The 7,424-nt window shown below is 35.9% G+C and overlaps 5 non-coding genes across 5 annotated transcripts; all 5 read left to right on the top strand.

Annotated features, from left to right (window-relative positions):
• Positions 1 to 995: 995 nt before the first annotated feature.
• Positions 996 to 1,078, top strand: TRNAL-UAG (transfer RNA leucine (anticodon UAG)). The gene has a single exon. It is a non-coding gene; the product is annotated as a tRNA-Leu (tRNA).
• Positions 1,079 to 2,981: 1,903 nt separating this feature from the next.
• On the top strand, positions 2,982 to 3,064 carry TRNAL-UAG (transfer RNA leucine (anticodon UAG)). The gene has a single exon. It is a non-coding gene; the product is annotated as a tRNA-Leu (tRNA).
• Positions 3,065 to 4,967: 1,903 nt separating this feature from the next.
• TRNAL-UAG (transfer RNA leucine (anticodon UAG)) lies at positions 4,968 to 5,050 on the top strand. Its single transcript has one exon. It is a non-coding gene; the product is annotated as a tRNA-Leu (tRNA).
• An 835-nt stretch (positions 5,051 to 5,885) lies between these two features.
• TRNAF-GAA (transfer RNA phenylalanine (anticodon GAA)) lies at positions 5,886 to 5,958 on the top strand. The gene has a single exon. It is a non-coding gene; the product is annotated as a tRNA-Phe (tRNA).
• Positions 5,959 to 6,951: 993 nt separating this feature from the next.
• Positions 6,952 to 7,034, top strand: TRNAL-UAG (transfer RNA leucine (anticodon UAG)). The gene has a single exon. It is a non-coding gene; the product is annotated as a tRNA-Leu (tRNA).
• Positions 7,035 to 7,424: the final 390 nt, after the last annotated feature.

The following is a 7,424-nucleotide window of genomic DNA, read 5'->3' as shown; positions in this document are numbered from 1 at the left end:
AAATGCTTTTTCTTCACCGTTTACATTTTAAGGAGATATTAAACAAAGCACATGGACTGATCATGATCAAAAGGCCTAAAAATCTTAACTATCTACAGAAAACAAAATGTTAAAAATTTGAGAAACGGTAACTTTTTCCTTTTGAACACATGAATGTTTTTTAGTAATTTTTCCTCTATTTTGTTTTATTTCAGATTGACTTAGCTGTAAGAGGATTAAAAGGTAACCTGATAGCTGAAACAGACAGCACTTATCAGACACTAGCTGAATGATTATAGTCAGCTTGTTTGACTTTGAAACACTGAGGCATTACTGAGACAAATGTCCTTAAAAAATATGCTGTGGACAAAGTCAAAAAGGCAAAAAACACAAGCTCCACACAGGTCCGTCATCTTTAATTTGAAATATAGGAGGTTTCTACTTTAATGGTGAGACAAAGCATCTACATATTTGACATTGCTCCAGTGAGTAGAGCCCACTTAAAAATGTATGGGTTGCTTGTCTCTGCAAGCAAAAGCTGGGCACTAAACTGGCATACTTGCAATGCTGGATGGTTCAGAGTGAAAACACCTATAGGCTGACAATAGTAATTGCAGGTGTTGATTAACTCATTGTGCAAAATAATTTCTAAAATGTGGTCACTTTGGGAGGTTTTCTGCTGTTTTGGTACTCTGCAAATTTCATCTGCAAGGTATTCCTGCAAAATCTGCATTGCAAAACCCAAATAGGGCTCTTCCTTTCAAAGCCCTGCTGTGTGGCCAAACAGTAGTTTCTGAAGAAATGTGGTGCATCACCGCTTTTGTGAGAAATCTAACATTTCTAATATCCAAACAAAATAAATGGAGGTTTAAAAATTAATGCAGACGAAAAGTACGCATATAAAAAATGTTATTTATTGACTTTTTTGGGGTGGTGTGACAAGTTTTTAATCACAAGGAATGGTAACATTTCTGCTGACTAGCATGGAAGGAGTTAAGTTCCAATTGCATATCGAAGTCAAGATGGCAGAGTGGTCTAAGGCGCTGCGTTTAGGTTGCAGTTTCCCCTGGAGGCGTGGGTTCAAATCCCACTTCTGACATCAACATTTAATTTCAAGAAACTTTATCTTCATGTAATGTGGTTTTGAAAAATTTCCTGAGAGTCTTTGGAGTGAATCTGAATTTGTCCTCTCAAAAAAGAACTCTAGGAACATCAAACAGATTTTTTGTGCATATGTCTGTTGTTCTTTTGGCACTAGAAAAATCCTTTGGACAGTCAATGAGGAGGGACTATTTCACCTCTTTGTGTTCTCTGTCCCTATTAGGGTAGGGAATCAACCTTCTACAGTGCTGTCATGAAATATATCTAGAAACGGATTTGCTGGTAAGTCTACTTTCATAGTTTTCACCTCACACATCAATAGACCATAACGATATTTAATAAACAAAAACTTAACAAGTAGGTAATCATAGTTTAAAAAATGTGAAATGCCCATGTCATTCTGACATGTTTCAGCACATTTTGGGACAAATGGTCTCACTTTTAACAATCAATAAAATATTTTCTCTAAATTTTTGTCTCTTTTTTGCTCCAATTGTTTGCATCTCATAAAAAATAAAACTTGATGTAACATTATGCATGCAAATTGTGTTTTATGTGCGACCATGACCTATTCTAGAAGCACAGGGTCAGAATTATACTGGTGCATGGAGACAAACTGAAAATGTAAAAATTCAATGGCAAAATTGCTGTCTTTTTCTACTCATTCACAAATAGTTAATGAATGTTATTAAATATGTACAGCAAAATGGAAGGCGTTTCAAATAGAAATCATGCTTCAAAAAACAGTCAAATGAAAAATTATAATATATCCCTCCAGGTGTGACACTTGACATTTGCAGAGTGTCAAACCCCCCAGAAAATGTATAGATATGGCCGAAATAGCTCAGTTGGGAGAGCGTTAGACTGAAGATCTAAAGGTCCCTAGTCCAATCCCGGGTTTCGGCAAAATGCTTTTTCTTCACCGCTTACATTTTAAGGAGATATTAAACAAAGCACATGGACTGATCATGATCAAAAGGCCTAAAAATCTTAACTATCTACAGAAAACAAAATGTTAAAAATTTGAGAAACGGTAACTTTTTCCTTTTGAACACATGAATGTTTTTTAGTAATTTTTCCTCTATTTTGTTTTATTTCAGATTGACTTAGCTGTAAGAGGATTAAAAGGTAACCTGATAGCTGAAACAGACAGCACTTATCAGACACTAGCTGAATGATTATAGTCAGCTTGTTTGACTTTGAAACACTGAGGCATTACTGAGACAAATGTCCTTAAAAAATATGCTGTGGACAAAGTCAAAAAGGCAAAAAACACAAGCTCCACACAGGTCCGTCATCTTTAATTTGAAATATAGGAGGTTTCTACTTTAATGGTGAGACAAAGCATCTACATATTTGACATTGCTCCAGTGAGTAGAGCCCACTTAAAAATGTATGGGTTGCTTGTCTCTGCAAGCAAAAGCTGGGCACTAAACTGGCATACTTGCAATGCTGGATGGTTCAGAGTGAAAACACCTATAGGCTGACAATAGTAATTGCAGGTGTTGATTAACTCATTGTGCAAAATAATTTCTAAAATGTGGTCACTTTGGGAGGTTTTCTGCTGTTTTGGTACTCTGCAAATTTCATCTGCAAGGTATTCCTGCAAAATCTGCATTGCAAAACCCAAATAGGGCTCTTCCTTTCAAAGCCCTGCTGTGTGGCCAAACAGTAGTTTCTGAAGAAATGTGGTGCATCACCGCATTTGTGAGAAATCTAACATTTCTAATATCCAAACAAAATAAATGGAGGTTTAAAAATTAATGCAGACGAAAAGTACGCATATAAAAAATGTTATTTATTGACTTTTTTGGGGTGGTGTGACAAGTTTTTAATCACAAGGAATGGTAACATTTCTGCTGACTAGCATGGAAGGAGTTAAGTTCCAATTGCATATCGAAGTCAAGATGGCCGAGTGGTCTAAGGCGCTGCGTTTAGGTTGCAGTTTCCCCTGGAGGCGTGGGTTCAAATCCCACTTCTGACATCAACATTTAATTTCAAGAAACTTTATCTTCATGTAATGTGGTTTTGAAAAGTTTCCTGAGAGTCTTTGGAGTGAATCTGAATTTGTCCTCTCAAAAAAGAACTCTAGGAACATCAAACAGATTTTTTGTGCATATGTCTGTTGTTCTTTTGGCACTAGAAAAATCCTTTGGACAGTCAATGAGGAGGGACTATTTCACCTCTTTGTGTTCTCTGTCCCTATTAGGGTAGGGAATCAACCTTCTACAGTGCTGTCATGAAATATATCTAGAAACGGATTTGCTGGTAAGTCTACTTTCATAGTTTTCACCTCACACATCAATAGACCATAACGATATTTAATAAACAAAAACTTAACAAGTAGGTAATCATAGTTTAAAAAATGTGAAATGCCCATGTCATTCTGACATGTTTCAGCACATTTTGGGACAAATGGTCTCACTTTTAACAATCAATAAAATATTTTCTCTAAATTTTTGTCTCTTTTTTGCTCCAATTGTTTGCATCTCATAAAAAATAAAACTTGATGTAACATTATGCATGCAAATTGTGTTTTATGTGCGACCATGACCTATTCTAGAAGCACAGGGTCAGAATTATACTGGTGCATGGAGACAAACTGAAAATGTAAAAATTCAATGGCAAAATTGCTGTCTTTTTCTACTCATTCACAAATAGTTAATGAATGTTATTAAATATGTACAGCAAAATGGAAGGCGTTTCAAATAGAAATCATGCTTCAAAAAACAGTCAAATGAAAAATTATAATATATCCCTCCAGGTGTGACACTTGACATTTGCAGAGTGTCAAACCCCCCAGAAAATGTATAGATATGGCCGAAATAGCTCAGTTGGGAGAGCGTTAGACTGAAGATCTAAAGGTCCCTAGTCCAATCCCGGGTTTCGGCAAAATGCTTTTTCTTCACCGTTTACATTTTAAGGAGATATTAAACAAAGCACATGGACTGATCATGATCAAAAGGCCTAAAAATCTTAACTATCTACAGAAAACAAAATGTTAAAAATTTGAGAAACGGTAACTTTTTCCTTTTGAACACATGAATGTTTTTTAGTAATTTTTCCTCTATTTTGTTTTATTTCAGATTGACTTAGCTGTAAGAGGATTAAAAGGTAACCTGATAGCTGAAACAGACAGCACTTATCAGACACTAGCTGAATGATTATAGTCAGCTTGTTTGACTTTGAAACACTGAGGCATTACTGAGACAAATGTCCTTAAAAAATATGCTGTGGACAAAGTCAAAAAGGCAAAAAACACAAGCTCCACACAGGTCCGTCATCTTTAATTTGAAATATAGGAGGTTTCTACTTTAATGGTGAGACAAAGCATCTACATATTTGACATTGCTCCAGTGAGTAGAGCCCACTTAAAAATGTATGGGTTGCTTGTCTCTGCAAGCAAAAGCTGGGCACTAAACTGGCATACTTGCAATGCTGGATGGTTCAGAGTGAAAACACCTATAGGCTGACAATAGTAATTGCAGGTGTTGATTAACTCATTGTGCAAAATAATTTCTAAAATGTGGTCACTTTGGGAGGTTTTCTGCTGTTTTGGTACTCTGCAAATTTCATCTGCAAGGTATTCCTGCAAAATCTGCATTGCAAAACCCAAATAGGGCTCTTCCTTTCAAAGCCCTGCTGTGTGGCCAAACAGTAGTTTCTGAAGAAATGTGGTGCATCACCGCATTTGTGAGAAATCTAACATTTCTAATATCCAAACAAAATAAATGGAGGTTTAAAAATTAATGCAGACGAAAAGTACGCATATAAAAAATGTTATTTATTGACTTTTTTGGGGTGGTGTGACAAGTTTTTAATCACAAGGAATGGTAACATTTCTGCTGACTAGCATGGAAGGAGTTAAGTTCCAATTGCATATCGAAGTCAAGATGGCCGAGTGGTCTAAGGCGCTGCGTTTAGGTTGCAGTTTCCCCTGGAGGCGTGGGTTCAAATCCCACTTCTGACATCAACATTTAATTTCAAGAAACTTTATCATCATGTAATGTGGTTTTGAAAAATTTCCTGAGAGTCTTTGGAGTGAATCTGAATTTGTCCTCTCAAAAAAGAACTCTAGGAACATCAAACAGATTTTTTGTGCATATGTCTGTTGTTCTTTTGGCACTAGAAAAATCCTTTGGACAGTCAATGAGGAGGGACTATTTCACCTCTTTGTGTTCTCTGTCCCTATTAGGGTAGGGAATCAACCTTCTACAGTGCTGTCATGAAATATATCTAGAAACGGATTTGCTGGTAAGTCTACTTTCATAGTTTTCACCTCATACATCAATAGACCATAACGATATTTAATAAACAAAAACTTAACAAGTAGGTAATCATAGTTTAAAAAATGTGAAATGCCCATGTCATTCTGACATGTTTCAGCACATTTTGGGACAAATGGTCTCACTTTTAACAATCAATAAAATATTTTCTCTAAATTTTTGTCTCTTTTTTGCTCCAATTGTTTGCATCTCATAAAAAATAAAACTTGATGTAACATTATGCATGCAAATTGTGTTTTATGTGCGACCATGACCTATTCTAGAAGCACAGGGTCAGAATTATACTGGTGCATGGAGACAAACTGAAAATGTAAAAATTCAATGGCAAAATTGCTGTCTTTTTCTACTCATTCACAAATAGTTAATGAATGTTATTAAATATGTACAGCAAAATGGAAGGCGTTTCAAATAGAAATCATGCTTCAAAAAACAGTCAAATGAAAAATTATAATATATCCCTCCAGGTGTGACACTTGACATTTGCAGAGTGTCAAACCCCCCAGAAAATGTATAGATATGGCCGAAATAGCTCAGTTGGGAGAGCGTTAGACTGAAGATCTAAAGGTCCCTGGTCCAATCCCGGGTTTCGGCAAAATGCTTTTTCTTCACCGTTTACATTTTAAGGAGATATTAAACAAAGCACATGGACTGATCATGATCAAAAGGCCTAAAAATCTTAACTATCTACAGAAAACAAAATGTTAAAAATTTGAGAAACGGTAACTTTTTCCTTTTGAACACATGAATGTTTTTTAGTAATTTTTCCTCTATTTTGTTTTATTTCAGATTGACTTAGCTGTAAGAGGATTAAAAGGTAACCTGATAGCTGAAACAGACAGCACTTATCAGACACTAGCTGAATGATTAGTCAGCTTGTTTGACTTTGAAACACTGAGGCATTACTGAGACAAATGTCCTTAAAAAATATACTGTGGACAAAGTCAAAAAGGCAAAAAACACAAGCTGAACACAGGTCCGTCATCTTTAATTTGAAATATAGGAGGTTTCTACTTTAATGGTGAGACAAAGCATCTACATATTTGACATTGCTCCAGTGAGTAGAGCCCACTTAAAAATGTATGGGTTGCTTGTCTCTGCAAGCAAAAGCTGGGCACTAAACTGGCATACTTGCAATGCTGGATGGTTCAGAGTGAAAACACCTATAGGCTGACAATAGTAATTGCAGGTGTTGATTAACTCATTGTGCAAAATAATTTCTAAAATGTGGTCACTTTGGGAGGTTTTCTGCTGTTTTGGTACTCTGCAAATTTCATCTGCAAGGTATTCCTGCAAAATCTGCATTGCAAAACCCAAATAGGGCTCTTCCTTTCAAAGCCCTGCTGTGTGGCCAAACAGTAGTTTCTGAAGAAATGTGGTGCATCACCGCATTTGTGAGAAATCTAACATTTCTAATATCCAAACAAAATAAATGGAGGTTTAAAAATTAATGCAGACGAAAAGTACGCATATAAAAAATGTTATTTATTGACTTTTTTGGGGTGGTGTGACAAGTTTTTAATCACAAGGAATGGTAACATTTCTGCTGACTAGCATGGAAGGAGTTAAGTTCCAATTGCATATCGAAGTCAAGATGGCAGAGTGGTCTAAGGCGCTGCGTTTAGGTTGCAGTTTCCCCTGGAGGCGTGGGTTCAAATCCCACTTCTGACATCAACATTTAATTTCAAGAAATTTTATCTTCATGTAATGTGGTTTTGAAAAATTTCCTGAGAGTCTTTGGAGTGAATCTGAATTTGTCCTCTCAAAAAAGAACTCTAGGAACATCAAACAGATTTTTGTCCATATGTCTGTTGTTCTTTTGGCACTAGAAAAATCCTTTGGACAGTCAATGAGGAGGGACTATTTCACCTCTTTGTGTTCTCTGTCCCTATTAGGGTAGGGAATCAACCTTCTACAGTGCTGTCATGAAATATATCTAGAAACGGATTTGCTGGTAAGTCTACTTTCATAGTTTTCACCTCATACATCAATAGACCATAACGATATTTAATAAACAAAAACTTAACAAGTAGGTAATCATAGTTTAAAAAATGTGAAATG

This window comes from Dendrobates tinctorius, unplaced genomic scaffold (genome assembly GCF_039654945.1).
Source record: "Dendrobates tinctorius isolate UK_male_01 unplaced genomic scaffold, ASM3965494v1 ptg000184l, whole genome shotgun sequence".
In the NCBI taxonomy this organism is placed as follows: domain Eukaryota; kingdom Metazoa; phylum Chordata; class Amphibia; order Anura; family Dendrobatidae; genus Dendrobates; species Dendrobates tinctorius.
Note: the sequence above shows the minus strand (reverse complement) of the source record. Positions and strands in the feature narration are given on the sequence as shown.